Raw genomic sequence first — 15,522 nt, forward strand, 5'->3', positions numbered from 1 at the left:
CCCCTCTCGTGAAAAGAATGAAGCCAGAAGGCTCTGCAAGCCATGAGTGACTTAGGGGACTCTCCAGAACTACAGTGAGAGAAGCCAGACAGCTTAGAAGTGACAAGCTCTCCCTTGTAATATATAGCATGAGTTCAAAAAAAGGAAAATGCAATAATTTCTTAAGTACTTTGGGCCATTTTCCTCTCTTGCTTCCCTCTCAGAGAAGTCTGGACACGTTTTTATTTGGAAAGGTGCATTGTGACATTTTATATCATTCCCTCCACCTATTAATAGTTCTGCCTGCCCCAGGTGCTCATTTACAAGACGCCCTGAGAGAAGGGGGGACTTCTGGCAGACGCTGTGCAGCTAACAGCTTCAGGAAAATGGCAGGTTTTAATTGATGTATTGTGGGCACTTTTTCTATCTCTCTTTTTAAAAATATGATGGGTTTAGTATTCTCCTAGGATCTATAGATTTTAGTATGTCAATTATTCCCTATTCTATAGGGACGTGCATGTTTGCAGCAGACGGATGGTCTTCTAGGTACCTTTTTGTCTCCACGTAACACTGTGCACTGATGTCGACATCTCCTGTCTCTCTCTGAATTGCCTCTGTGGACAGGAAACAAGCAACGACTCCTTCATAGAGTCTCCTCAGAACAGCCAGTCATACAAATATTTCTCAAATTAGCTACCTGCCATTAGTTAATAATTACAAAGGGATGAAAACGGAAAGTGAGGCTAGAAAGCAGGAATGTGGGACACCAAAATTTCTCATTTCAAAATAGGCCCGTTGGCAGCTGTCTGGCTGCCCCTGAGGGAGGCAGTGTTCCCCTGGCCCGCAGTCCCGTGGGCATCAGCTGCAGGAGGCCTCACTTATGATTGTGGCTTGTCGCCAGCTCTGTGAAGGTATCAGGGTACTCCCCAGGAGTCTGCATCGCTCTGCCTGGCAAAGCCACTGCCTCCATGTCAGCCTCCGTGCAAAGCTCCGTCTTCCACTTGAAACTCTTCTCCTGTGAAGTACAGGGAGATTGCCTACTGCCTCAGTTTCCCTTTGCATTCTAATAGTCCTTAAAAAACAACCACATGCTTTGTTAAGGAATCATTCACATACCATAAAGTCCACCCATTATAAGTGTACAAGTCTATGATTTTTTAAATCAAGTTCATGGAGTTGTGCAACCACCAACATCCCCTACTTTTAGAAAATTTCTATCACTCCAAAATTCCCGACTGCCCATTTCCTATTCATCTCTCTTCCCAGCCCTAAGCCATCACTGATGTCCTGTTGTCTCTCAAAGTGCGCCTTTTCTAGGCACCTCTCACCGTTAGAATTATACAATATGTAGCATGAGCGTTTCGAGGTCCCTCCACGTTGTAGCATGCATCGGTTGTCCATCCTTTTTCGTCGCCGAATAGTATTTCACTGTTACGGTCATACAACATTTTCTTTATCCATCCACCAGTGGATGGACATTTGGATTGTTTCCAGCCTGAGGCTATTCCATTTTTATGAACATTCATATACATTTATTGGCATGGACGTTTGTCTTCTAAGATAGCTCTTTATTGCCACTTATTAGATGTGTATGTGCCCCAAACTGTCCTAATCACTTTCAATGAATTGTTTTCAGACTTCACAACAGCTGCTGAGGCAGGAATTTTAATCAGGAAACCGAGACTTATAAAGGAGCAACTCACTTGAAATGTTTCTGGGGCCAAAAGTCAAGTCTAGGCTCTCCCCACGATGCCAGACAGCCTCTAACTCTCCACCAGAAAAGCGGGCATGTGCCCTGAGCTTCCACAACAAGCCCCATTGTGCACCATCCAGACATATCAGAAGTCCCCAGGGTAGCCACTTGAAATGTATTTGAGGTTTGCATATCTGCTCTCGGATTCTTTCCTGTAGAAATATTCTCTGCTAAATTACAGCAGCCCCCAAGGTCACTTCCAACCCAATTGTAGCATTGATACATAGATCATGGCAAATATGTCAATGATCTGATGTATGCTTAGTACCAGGTGGGCACTGTGAGGATACAAAAGATGAATGACAAAAAACCGTGGCTTCTTGAGGGCAATATGATGGAGAGACAAGATTCACAAACGTCTAAATTATGTCGAACTAATTACAAATGTACGAGAGCTTTGCTTATTTAAAAATCTGTGCTAATACCCAGGCCACTTACAACTCATACGACACCTGTCTATTTCCATCCTGAGTTATGTGGACACTGGAGCTAAATTACAAACATATAAAGGGAGCTGAACGCTGCATGATGAGCTCCTCAGAAGATATTCTGTGGGAACATGGAAATGTGAACATCATTTACAGTAATTTATTTTTTCATGTCTCCCAGGTAGTCACTGGATCATCTACAGTGTCCTCTAGAGAAAATATATTTTTTTTTCTCCAGACTGTATCTATACACATATATATTCTCTACAAGATACATATGGAGAGAGAGAAAGGAATATATTTTCTTCACCATCCCATACATCTTTATGACATGCCTACAGCGTTCCAGGTACAGTGGCAAGGCACACAGGCTTTAGCAGGGAGCAAAATACGAGGTCCCTGTCCTCCTGGAGCTTGCACTTATAGGAAACTTGACTGTTATGGATCACATGTGTCTCCCCACAAAACCTTCTGTTGAGTCACTAGTCCCCAGTGTGATGGTCATTGGAGGTGGGGCCTTTGGGAGGTAAGCTTGGATGAGGTCATGAGAGTGGAGTCCCCAGGATGGGATTAGTCCCCTTATCAGGGGACGAAGAGGCCAGAGCTCAGCTCTCTCTCTGCCACTGGTGACACAAGGAAAAGCTGGCGGTCTACAAAGCAGGGCCTTCCCTAACCCCCAAACACGCTGGCTCCCTGATCATAGACTCCCAGCCTCCAGAACTGTGAGAAATAGATGTTTGTTGTTTAAGCCACCCACTCTCCGGTATTTGTTAGAGCTGCCTGTGATAAGACAATGGATATTAAATAAATACGGAAGTCACTGAAATCGTGGAAAGAGCAGTGAAGAACTGGAGTCTGTCAAGAGGATATTTATATTTCTGCAGCCTAAGGCTGCAGGAGTGTGCTCGGCTTTGCATTAAAACAAAACAGAAAATAGCCAAGCAACACAAACAAACGAAAAATGAAAACACAATGTCTTAGCCAATGTGTGAAGGAAGAATTAGCGGGGCAAGTTCTATACGCCAGTGACTTAGACTATGGGCCTGACAGGAGAGATGGAGAGAAATAGACGCATTGAAAAATGCAAAGCCCTTCCTTCTGTATCTTTTTAAAATATTCTGCAAATCTTCCATAAAGACTGGCAATTTCTCTATCAAGCCTGGGTAACCTAATGTATCAGTTCTCCATTTTCCCTGCCCACATTAGTGATAACATATCTTCCATTAACCTATGCTGAAAGAGCCATTTCTATTCTAAGAATCTATTTATGTTCCCCTATAACTTTCTTAAAGATATGCCTCTGGGCTGTAATACCTCAGGCTTATATATTCACTGAAATGTAAATTCTTTTGCCAAATTTCAGTCACAGTGATGAGGTCTTTTCTGAATCATTTCGTCATGAGTGTGTGGGGATGTTCATTGATTTGAAGGGACGAAAAACTGAATTTGCTTTTTTGTTATTTACCATGGAGTTGGTCTTCAATGTCATCAGTATCCTGTGACTTTTTAATTATTTTGCGAATTAGAAAAGCAACAGGTAATCCTCGTCCTGAAATTTCTTTTAATGAGTAAGTGTAGGTTCCTGCTCCTGTCTGTTTTTTATAATCTTAAGTGACATGCTGCGCTTTATTTCAGCTCATTCTGTCTGTATATTCTCAGTTCTTTGCACAGTTCCTCATGAAGCTTCTCTTGGCTAATTCTTGTTACTTCCCCGTTGTCAGAAACCTTTAGTTATGTGATCATTTTCCCTTAAAGATTTCAAGGACAAAAGTCTAGTTTTACCTTTTCATAATCTCACCTCCCGTCAAATTTGCTTTCTGAAAATGTACTATTCTGTACTATTTCCTACTGAAGAATTCATTTCCCATTTTTCTTTCAATTGCTTGTTGTCATTAACACATTATTCCCATTGGTTTGTCTCATGTTTTTTTCTTTAATTCTCTTCATTGGTAAGAAGAGTATATGCAATTGGCCTTACTCCACACTGCGGTTAAGTTATTTTATGGTTATGTATTGCAAAGCTTTTGTAATTCCAATAAGTTTCACTGATTCACGTTACAATGGTAAAAGCTGGTTTTTCATGAAAATAAGAATAATTTGTGTTTTTGTATAAGCCTCTGAATCTTTTTAAAAATCAAACCTGTTGGGGTGACAATGGTTAGTAAAATTACATAGGTTTCAAGTGTGCATTTCTGTAATACATCATCTATATGTCACACTGTGTGCTCACCACCCAGAGTCAGTTCTCCTTCCATCACCATATATTTGAGCCCCTTTACCTTTTCTGCCATCCCTCCTTCTCCCTTCCCCTCTGGTAAGCATCTTCATTTTTAAAGGAATAAAACATGATGCTGACTTCATTACCTCTCTTGGAATAATTGACTTGTACTGTAACAGTCACTGAGAAACTGAGGCAAAAGTGAAAAACGAATTAGGACTATGTAAGGTGTTATACTAAGCACTGGTGAGAATAGAATGATAAATAACACATGATTCCTGCCTCTAAAGACTTTATACTTTAGTCGGTTAGGGCAAAAAGAATGTTCAGATATTCATAATAAATTGAACACAAGGAAATAAAAGTTCAAGGGAAAGAGAGAGATTTATAAAGGCTGCATAGTGCGATGAATTCAGTATTGACTCCTATGACCCACATCTTCCGGCGTGGGGGAGGGGGACACAGCTAATCAGTCACTTGCATTATCATTTTTTATCTCTGTTAACGAATATCTTGGTTTTTTACCCCAAATCTCTTAAACCATGTATATCATTAAGGAGACCCTCGCCCTTTTGTTGAAGGAGGAAACTGGGAGAGGAACTTGGGGTCTGGAATGGGTGTGATCCCTAGCTACGTTGCCCTTTCTGATAAAATCATTGTCGTCATCATAACCTGCCTTGTGCTTTGAGCAGGTGTATTAACCTTTGTCCAAAGTAATGGAGGTGATTTTTTTAAAGATGAAAAGGCATAAGGAGACTAATTGCTGTACTGGTTCATTATTTAGGGGGGAAGTTCGCCTATTTGGAGAACTCAAACAGCGAGAAGAATGAGCCAGGCAACAAGTAGAATCAAATGGTGAACTAGGTGTGAGGCCCTCAGCAGAAATAGGTACTCGGTGAAGTTAATTTCTATGCCTCTGTTCCCCGGCCCCTACTCCAGGATGACTAAGTCCTGTGCTCTTATGTGTTTCGGTTGATGTTCATATAAAGGTGTTTAAAGCATCGAGGGCTTCAGTGGCTCCCATGGGCTAGGGGGGCCAATTCTCAGAGTTGGCATCTTTCTTCTCAACTCCTGATATACTAATTCTTGATGACAGCATTGCCCTGGTCGTCCTTCAGTGGTCCTCTTCTTTTGGCTCTAGTGCCTTCTGAAGTTGTGAGCCTGATGGTGAAGGGGATGAGTCCACGTATAGTATGGTTGTGGGGACCTAACATTTTCTGCTGGGATGATCAATGTACCACAGGGGCAGTTATCCAAGGACGGCCAAATGGAATATTGAAAACACTTGACTGCAGGAATACACCTACACTTTGAGCCTCTCTCGAAGCCTCTGGGAGCCACGTTGAATATTAAACTCATTAACTAGCCTGGGGCTCTTTTTTTTCTTTTAAGTAAAAATGATGTGGGTGGCTGATTCAGCATTATGGTATATTTTAGCTGCACCTCTCTCCTTTCAATATGTCTGGACTGATATTTTATTTCCACAAGGGAGATGAAATTCTTCCTTCAGTGCTATGACTCTTGAGAAGGTTTCGGAGAACTTAGGCCTTAACACTTGTTGATGCGATTATAATGTATTCAACAGCGTATCAAGAAATATGGTTTGGGAAGGTCTTGGAGAAAATTTCTAGGCTAGAACAACAGCATCTAACATCAGGGCACCTGACTTGAATATGCTTATCAGGAAAGGCTTCCCTAAAGAAGTCAAGTGATTAATAGAAGGCAACCAGAAGAAGGGGGTGGGGAGGAGGGAAAGGAGGGTCTGTGTGGACTGGGAGGGAAGATAGTGTGTTCCAGGAACTGAAAAGAGAACAGCATTGCTGGGACAGAAGGAGGGAGCAGGACAGAGGAGTGAGAGGAGTGAAACGGAGCGGAAGACACAGTCAAGGGCCAGATCCTACAATAATTCCTGGACCACGTTAAAGGGGTATGGACTCTATCCTTGGAAAAATGGAAAGCCAGCAAAGCGTTTTTAAGAAGGGGAGATAATGATCAGATTCATTTTTAAAAGACAATGTTGCCTGCCTTGTGGATAAAGCTTGTTAAAGAGGATAAAGAGTGATACTGAGAGAACCAATAGGAGCTGGTCACACTGTGCAAGATGTCACGATGGCAGAGTGCAACGTGATAATTTGTCCTGGTCCCTCGAACATTTACAGTCTAGTAAGGGAGTGGGCATATGCGCACAGTTATTACAGTGGAATATGTGATGTACTACAGAAATTAAGCAAGATCAAGTGTGAAAAGGGAAAGATCATTTTAGCAGAGAAAATGAGGGAAATAGCTTCTTACACGTTAAACAGGATCCAGCAAATCCAGTGACCTGAGGTTTGTTTGTTTTGGTTTTTGCTTGTTTGTTACTTTGATTTGAATTACAAGTGCTTCCAGGGTAAGAAATTATTTTAAAAGTAGCATTCACACTGTTTTGTGTTGTTTTTTCAGCTACAAACACACACATTTTATAGAAAGCAGGTTTTTGTTAATTTCCTTTTAGAGGGGAGTAAGTGAACACTCTGTTCATTGCTCCAGGTCGTCTGTCCCTCAGTACAGTCAAGAAGGGTATGGGGATAAACGTCTTCTTGGAGGGCATACTTCTGCTGCGTCAACAACACAGATACACAAGGGCACACAAGAGATAAGAAGTCTTTATCCTAAGAAATCCAGGATGGATTGCCATTAGAAAGACGTATACAAAGTTCTCCTACAGCTCTCAAGATCCCTTCTTGAAACACCTTTCCAAAACAACACTCTGCTTTTTTATTACTTCCCACACTTACACACAGATCTCTCTCAATGCAGGGGGCATGGGCGGGCGGGGGGGTGGGGGGGGCGACCAGTCAAGTGCGCTGGTTTACTGTGATGGGAAAACAACCAAGCACTCCTGGTGAATCTCTTCTGAAAAGAAATAGGCTGGGTTATACTGAGATCATGAGAAAGAAAAATTTTAGCTGGTCACATAGAGAAGCATTGGGAAACTACTAGCCCATGCTTTCATATTGGCTCAACTCTTGGATCCATCTATATTTGAACCTTGGATAAGTCATTGAAGCGCTTTGAGTTTCTTTGGAAAAAATAAGATGGTTAGGCTGACAGATCACTCAGGTGTTTTTGCAAACTTAGTTCCGGCTATGGATTTTTATCCTGGAGAGCTGTGAACTGATTTTTCAGAAGGTTCTTTAGCCTCCGGATAATTGCAAGGATGGGTGGCTATGTGAATATAAATTTTGACTGTACCTGGTGGTTTCTGAGACTGAAGAAATGGCATATCTGGGCTAAGAAGGATAATAGTCTCCCATAGTTTGCATTCTTAGGCTACACCCAGAAAAGTCTGTCTTATTTGATGTGATCAAAGTTAAGGATGCTGAGAAATCGGAATCAAGGAAAGAGGATAAAGATGAAGAAAAATCTGGGGAAATTTCCATACAAGGAAAAGTTGTTAAAAACTGGGAAGGCTTGGTCTTGAGAAGACTTAGGGATACATCACAGCTGTCTCCAATATTGTGAACAATTGTCAGGGGAAGAGAAATGAGACTTACCCGGGCTCTGCCTTTCCTAATAGACCTGGAGTAAAATCGATTGAAATTGCAGGGAGCTTAATTTGCGCTCAGTGTGGAGAAGAAATTTCTGACAACAGTATCTAACCAAGAATGGAGTGGGACTTAGTTTTACTTGTGTGGGGAGTCATGAGGAAAAGACTGGATATTAATAATACTGATTGTAAAAGACAATGGCGCAAGTGTTTATAACCTCATAACCACCCTCAGAGGTAGCTCGTGTTGTCATTCCCATAGAACAGATGAAGAAACTGAGGCACAGCATGGCTAAGCCACTTGCCCAAGAGCATACGGTTAGTAGGGGACAGAGCCGGGATTTGAACCCGTGTACTCTGAGAGGAGAGTCCATAGCCATAGCTGTGCTGCCGTATTGCCTCGAGATGGGTGACACGCACAGAATCTGTGCGTGAGATTTCTGCCCCGAGTTTCCAAGGGGGCCTCTGAGGAGGGAACCAGTGGCCGCGCCTTCTGTGCTTCCTAACATGCAGATATTGTTGTGGCACATGGCGTGTGCAGTGATGCCTCCCTATTCCTGTGCCCAGCCCGTCGTTCCACTGTGGCTACACACAGCCATCCGGTTGCCTTCCCCACACCATCTGGAGTTGGGGATCATTGTTTCTTGGTATGGTTTTCTTTGACTGCGCCTTTGATAACATCCATGTTGTCCACTTCAGCAGCCATGCCATGATAGTCTTAAAAAAAAAAAAAAAAATCGCAAAAATATCCAAAAACATCGAGAGAACATAAGCCCTGCTCTCTGGATATGGGCTACAACTAGACCTTTTTTCCAGATGTGATGGATAGCTTTGTTCTCTTCTCCATCAGAGACTGCAGCTTACATGAGTGAGAGAGACTTTGGCTTAATCGACCCTTTGCCCGTTAGGGAATACAAGTCCTTTCCAGGACAGGAAGAGAGAGAGACTCCCTTTCAGATTTGATGCCATCTAGCCAAAGGTGACCCAAAAGGAGAATGGACCCCGTTCATCGACAGGTGCTTTAAAATAATTTGACAACAGGTAGTTAAAATGTAAGTATGCCATACTGTCAGTCACATTTCGTCCTTCTGGATTTTAACGCTTGTTTTACCAGAAGGAAGATGATATTTGAGCATTTTATGGCATCCATCAACAGTAATGTGCACATGGTTTCAAATAAGGTTTTCAGCCTTCTGAAACCAATTACTTCTGCCTAAGTGGAAATGCCAAAGCAGAGATGTGTTGGCAACTGAGAGAATAATTTAAAAATAATAATAATAATAAATACACACAATGATGCTGTGACACAACAGAAATTGTGTGTGTGTGCATACACATGCACACACAAAGCTTTTAAAGAAATATTTCAAGAAGTCTGTGTCAAACAGTGTTAACCCAGAGAGATGCAGAAATGTCAGACACATTACATGGGCAGGACGTGCGGTTGGCATTTGGCTGCCAGCGGGGGAGGCGTCCTCCCGCAACTAATTCCTCAGCAACCTCACGCTGAGTCTGTCTACAGGGAAGGGAGGAGAGGGAGAGCAGATATTGCCTATTACGTTTTTCCTTCACAGCTGGAGAAGGCCTCAGCTGTGTCGGCCTGGGGCTGCTGGGGCTTTTCTGTAGTTACTGGGGACACAGAGAGAAGAGCATCCGATTCCCAGCTTACGCCAGTGGTGAGCCAGCCTCTCCATCAGTGTGGATGGCGCGACTGAATGCAAAGCCAGACCGCCTCTTAGGGAGACTCGGCAGTGCCTCACCTCAGCCTGTGAGTTTTCTCCATGGGAAGGTTGTGATGGAGGCGCTGGGTAAGGCTAATGGAGACAGGGCTTTGCAATGACCTGTCCTAACTGACAAAGTAGTTGGTGGGTATTTAGGAAAAGATGGGGGACTTGGCAGTGAAACTGCTCTTGTACTCAGCTCTCTTACAGTAGTCGTGGATTCTTACCACTGGGTGTAATTTCTAATTTCTATCAGGCTGTCGATCTGACATTTTTTCTGCTACCTTCATGGCTGCCACGTATATCACTGGAATAATATTCTGTGAAAATAGATATAAAATGGGATTTATTAACTGTAAACATCTAAGTCAAGCATCTTGTGTCAGTTGCCAAAATACTCTTTCAAGTTACTCTCGCTACATCGGTCACATTTTTTTACCCTCCAGAGACCTATGTGTGGTCGCTCTCTGTGCATTGATTGGCTTTACCCTTCATTGTCGCTCTGTGTTAAGATATTTGCTTAAACAGGCAAAAAGGAAGAAAGGGGAAATGATCATTCTATTAACCGAACTTTTCTTCAAAACGTGCATTGTTCTTGCTCTCTGTATCTGATAGTTAGTGTGCCGAAGAGCTTTTGAAGAAACTCCTGGTGTCTTCTGCTGCAGGTGGCTGGGTTTGTTGACACATCTTCAGGTGTAGCATTTACCTTCAAAGGGTGTGCTGGTGTCATGCCAATTTCAATGGAATGATAAAGAGCCCTTGCATGTTAGGGCTACTTATGCTTCACAAAGTACTTTGTATTGCTATTAGCAAGTGGACCTCATCTTATCACTATGGCAACCCTGTGTAGTAGACACTATTTTTCTAGCTTCACTTTGTAAATGAGGAAACTGAGGGCAAAGGACTCATCCAAAGTCATACAACTAGTAAGTGGACATGGTGATATTTCAACTCACTTCATGTCTCAAGCTCTGATTTTCTTATGCATATGACCTGTCGTTGTCTTATGTAGTAGACACAACCACACAAACACTGGTTGCTACCTCCATATTGTCAATAACATATATATTAGCATATATATATATATATATATACATATGTTTTGCTCACCTTTTTTTGCACTTCAGTCCAGGCACAGCTGTGTGTCTTCAGTAGGGACAGCTGTGAAGTAGAGCAAGTTGAACTTGAGCACTCCCTCCCCTCTTTTCTGCTACACACCCACATACACACATACGTACACACCATCATATATACACACACGTACACACACATATACACTCACATGTGCATACATGTACACCTACACACACGTACACACATAGACTCACACGTATGCACTCACATGTACATACACACACGTACACACATTTCGTTCCCTAGGTTTAGAACCCTGAGATGCTATGTGTTTCCTCTCGTTTAAGAAGAAAATCATCAATAATTCTGATAACGTGTTAATTTTGCCTCTTGTGAGTCTAGAGAACGCAGAGGGATAGTTCCATTAATGGTGCAATTTCGTTTCCATTTATTTGAGTCGAATGGATGAGGGAAGCCAGGGAAAAAGTTACGGCAGCCTTGGAATCATCACACGTCAGTTACTCAGCCTTCAAGAGCAAGCAAATGTGACCCCAGAAGCTAGGGAGGGCAGATGTCTTCATGGAGAGCCTGTGTTTTCTTCTGTTTGGACAAGCTTAGTGTTCTCTCAAGCATCGACCAGCCAGAGACCTTTAGAATAAGAACAGCTCATCAAGTACCCAGGAGCACATTGTAAAGTCTACTTGGATACACCCCATACAATTTAAGGGAGTGTGATCACCTACTTCCAATCCCATTCCCGCCTTTCCCCCAACCAAGGTCATACCTCCAACAGCAGGTTGCCACTGGTGCTTCGTGAGAACACAGGGGTGGGGTTTGAATTTCACGACACAGACTCCCATGAAAGCATGTGACATGTCTCTTTGCGGGTTTACCAAGTACGCTTGGCAGTACTTTCTTGGATACCTTTTCTTCTGCTTCACAAAGACAGCAAGGGGTTTTGTGATACGTTAATTCCTTTGTTGGGGCAGTTTTTATACTCTCAAGCCTCTTCTTAGATCATATAACAACACCAAGGTTACTTTCTAGAAGAGCAAATGCCCTCCCACCTCAGCCAGATTCCCCTTCATGCTACCATCACATCACCACACAGGGCAGAGACATTGCGGAATGCGACTAGAGTTCACATTGTGGAGGCTGTCATTTATACTTAATTTTTTGAAGTTATTCTTCAAATATCTTGAGAAACAGGCGGAGGGTAAATTCGTAAAACCTTAAAATGTCAGAGCTGGAAGGCAGCATAAATTGCCTTCCAATCGTCTCGTTATAATGATAAAGAAATTGGGTCCCAGAAAGGTTGAGATTTGTCCCCGTTTATCACGGCAGTGACTGTGTTGCATACTTTCTGCTTGTCATTCACACGTCCCCCGACCCTTTGTGACCTTCCTGTCTGTCCTGAAAGCTGACCACATAGGTGATATCAATGGGTATCTAACTGTCAACTGGGTTTAGTCAATGGGAGGAGGCCAGAGGCTGAGGGGAAGGGAGGCAGGGCACTTACCACCAGCCTTTTCCTAGTCACGGTGCCCCGGCTGACTATCTCTCTGTACCTGAGATACAAACTCTTTCAGGTGGCCCTCTCCATACAGTTGTTGTTGTTTTTCCTTTCTTTCTGGGTTCCTCTCACCCCTCCCTCTCCTTGCCCCTTGAATGCCAATGACTTCCCTCTTCGACTAGCCCTAGAGCATCTCACCATCCCTTCTGGTTTGCCTAAACCCTGACCACAACTTTTTAAATAGTGCCCTTCATGACCTCTGCTCACAGGACCCAGTTTGCATGCCACCTGCTTTCATGTCGTGACCTTTACTGGTAAGGTCCAGCTGGAGCTAAAACTATAGCCCAGGTAACTGTCCGTCTCCTGACCCTACTCTCTTCGTCTTCCCGCCATACTGCTTTTATTTTGCATAGCTTAATACTTTGCATAAGGATATAGTATTTTATAGATACATAATACTTTTCACAGTGGGTAGCAAGAGCGTATAGTGGTTAAAAGTACGGACTCAAAGTCTTGGGTTCAAATTCCAGTTCTGCCACTTACTAGCTGTTACGTAACTAGCAAGTTGCTCAACCCCTGTGTGTCTCAGTATCCCGTTTTATAACGACAAGACTGTGGTGGAGCGTAAATGATATCAGCGTATGCAAAGACATTCGCACATTTCAGTGTTCAGTATTAAGTGTTTGTAAGTGCCCAGCACATGGCAAGTACTCCATACGAAGCGTTAGCTCTTATTAGTGTTTGCTATTTGTTAGGACTTACATTCTGTACAGGGCAACACTTATTAGGACTCGGATTCTGTACGTGGAAACATTAGCAGGTTTTCCTGAGCTGTGCACAGTGTCTGTCGTAAGATTTCCTGAAGGTAAAGTCATCTGTTCCCGGGAACACTGAAGAGTGACGGTGAAATAAGGGTATGAGGGTGTGACTCACAGGGATTCGAGGACAGATGGAACAGGAATGCGGACGGCGCTGTGATGGGCAAGCCTGGATGTGCCTGGAAGCTGTGCCCTGCTGGGGAGGGCCGTGCATCAGCTCCCTTTGGGGAGGGTGGGTTCCAGTTCCCAGCTGTCTGACCTGAAGGGAGACCATAGCCTCTGTTTCTTAGAGACACAGCATGAACCTGGATACCCTGCAACAATAATGACACAAGGGCTAGTCTACAAAGGTATGGCTGAGCCCCAGCCGAGAGACAGATTTCTTTAGTTTCGGAGTGTGAAATAAAGCTTTTTCTAAATAGATTTTGTTTTTGAAATATTTGTTCTTCCTTTTGCATTTTTGATGAAAATTCAGAAATGTGAAATCGGTTATACTTCAGCATGGTTGTCCTGGGGAGAAGCTATGGGTATTTGGAGAGAGTAGCTGGACGGTCCTTACTCAGGTAAAACATGATTCCTGACCCTTTGCCGATTAAAACTTCGCGTGGTGCATTTTGTCCTCAATGACTTGACTCCTCGTCTCCCAAAAGGTGTGGCACACGGTGGCTTCCCTTCCCTAGGATCAGTGGCTTCTCTCCCACCATTGAATAGGAGGAGGCTGTGACATTCCTCTGCAAGGAAAAGAAATAAAGTCATCCCATCTGTCGTTGCTCAGGATGGCGACCACTCTCTGTGATTATTGGATGTCAAACAAGGAAGGAGTTTATCACCCTGCTGGAGGCTGCAGGAACCCAGGCAGGGTCCTGCTGCTCTCTGGTCTCTGTGAGGGAGACTTTGGTTCTGACATCCGGTTGCAGACAGCTGGTACCTCTCCCGGGTGTTCCCTTTCTCCCTGTTTCCTCCTTTACTTTTGCTAGAATTTTGACTTCTGTTACCCGATAGCCAACAATCAATCTGAGTTTACGTTGCCCTAAATGCCGTTGATGGACTGAGCGTCTGTCCCTAGAGAGTTTGTTCCCCCTGCAGCTGGCCACTTGTTGCTCTGTCCACACTCCCAACAGAGAAGTGACCTATTGAATGTCTCTGTGGCACAAACGTCCAGGACTCTCTATGGCTAAGACAGTGAGTGAATGTGTTCTCCCTTCTAAATTCACTGCTTTACCCCTTTTCGGTCATTTGTAAAGTGAACCTACAATGAACCTCATTTTTAAAGGGAACGAAGTGAGCCTTTCAGCCAAGAGTCCTAAACCCCAAACCTGCCGTTTAATATTTCTAACATGCTGTGTCATCATGCTTTTGTTTCTTTGCTTCCACCACTAGCACATAAACTCCAGAAGAGCACAAAACCCTCTCTGTTTTGTTCAAAAATACATCCCATGGACCCAGAACGATGCCTGGTACGTGGTAGGCTCTCTGCAAATATTTTGCAGAATGAATGAATAAACAAGTGTCCCAAACAGACCACTCCAAGAAACTTTTCTTTCACTCCAGAAAAAGGCCCAACGTTGTTTTTCTTTAGCCAGAGGATTATGGGCTGCTGTTAGGAAAACTCATTCCAAAAAATCACATGCTATGAAAATATCAGCAGCAATGCAAAGGGAAAGTTTGTCTCTATAACTGATAAACATTTCAACTCTAGTTCATTAATACATTGCAAACACAAGATTAAAATTAAGTAGCCCAGGACCCCACAGATTCCTCTGCAGCCCACAGAGGACCAGTGGCCTTCCGTGAAGCATCAGAACCCATCACGGGGCCCTCTGAGCAAACCGGAGTTTCCCAGGCTTCTCAGCAGCAGTGCAGAGCACGTGACCGTGACTGCCCCTCCCACACCAGAGGCATCCAACAGTGATCACATATCTGCTGGGTGAGAGATGGAAACGCAGAGATAGTGCCAGAAGGGCCACATTCAGCAATATCGCTGATTGGAAAAGTTTCATCAACCTGGACTCATCAGCACACTTGCACCAATGAGCTCTGAGTGCCACAGGAGCTGTCTCCTTGGCTGGAGAGAACTGAGCAGATGCAGACGTGCTCCTGACTTGGGGCTAGCCTGAGGAACACGTTGTTCTTGATTCTCAGATAGCTTTTTGGAAGGGAATCAAAGGAACTAATTTACAGTCTGTCTCTCTTACACATAAACACACGCGTGCACTTACATGCATATAGCGATCTGAGGTTTTCTACAAATGAGCTAAGAATCCGACCAGGAGGAAAAGAATCACCTCTTGCCACATCCTAAGCACCTTATTCTCCTGTTCGATGTGGGAGAATTTAACTGCATTGAATCATCTGTTTTCCACCTGCCTAGAGCATTAGAACTTCTTTATCAAGCGGAAGACGTTACATTAAAGGTCAAAACAATGCATGATGCTTGTGATGGCCAGTTGGTGCCCCAGAGAGTTGTTTGTCTCCCTTCCCTCTCATCT

At 43.5% G+C, this 15,522-nt stretch overlaps 1 protein-coding gene across 11 annotated transcripts in view; it reads left to right on the forward strand.

Annotated features, from left to right (window-relative positions):
* TENM2 (teneurin transmembrane protein 2) overlaps positions 1-15,522 on the forward strand; it is a 1,556,107-nt gene that overhangs the window by 1,089,475 nt on the left and 451,110 nt on the right. The window contains exon 1 of one of the 11 annotated variants that reach the window (XM_074313876.1): positions 9,611-9,675. The exons of the other annotated variants lie outside the window; for them this stretch is intronic. The gene's annotated coding sequence lies outside the window, so the exon portion shown is untranslated. Of the gene's footprint in view, positions 1-9,610; positions 9,676-15,522 lie in introns of those variants that run through there. 11 annotated transcript variants of the gene reach the window in all.

This window comes from Rhinolophus sinicus, linkage group LG10 (genome assembly GCF_036562045.2).
Source record: "Rhinolophus sinicus isolate RSC01 linkage group LG10, ASM3656204v1, whole genome shotgun sequence".
In the NCBI taxonomy this organism is placed as follows: domain Eukaryota; kingdom Metazoa; phylum Chordata; class Mammalia; order Chiroptera; family Rhinolophidae; genus Rhinolophus; species Rhinolophus sinicus.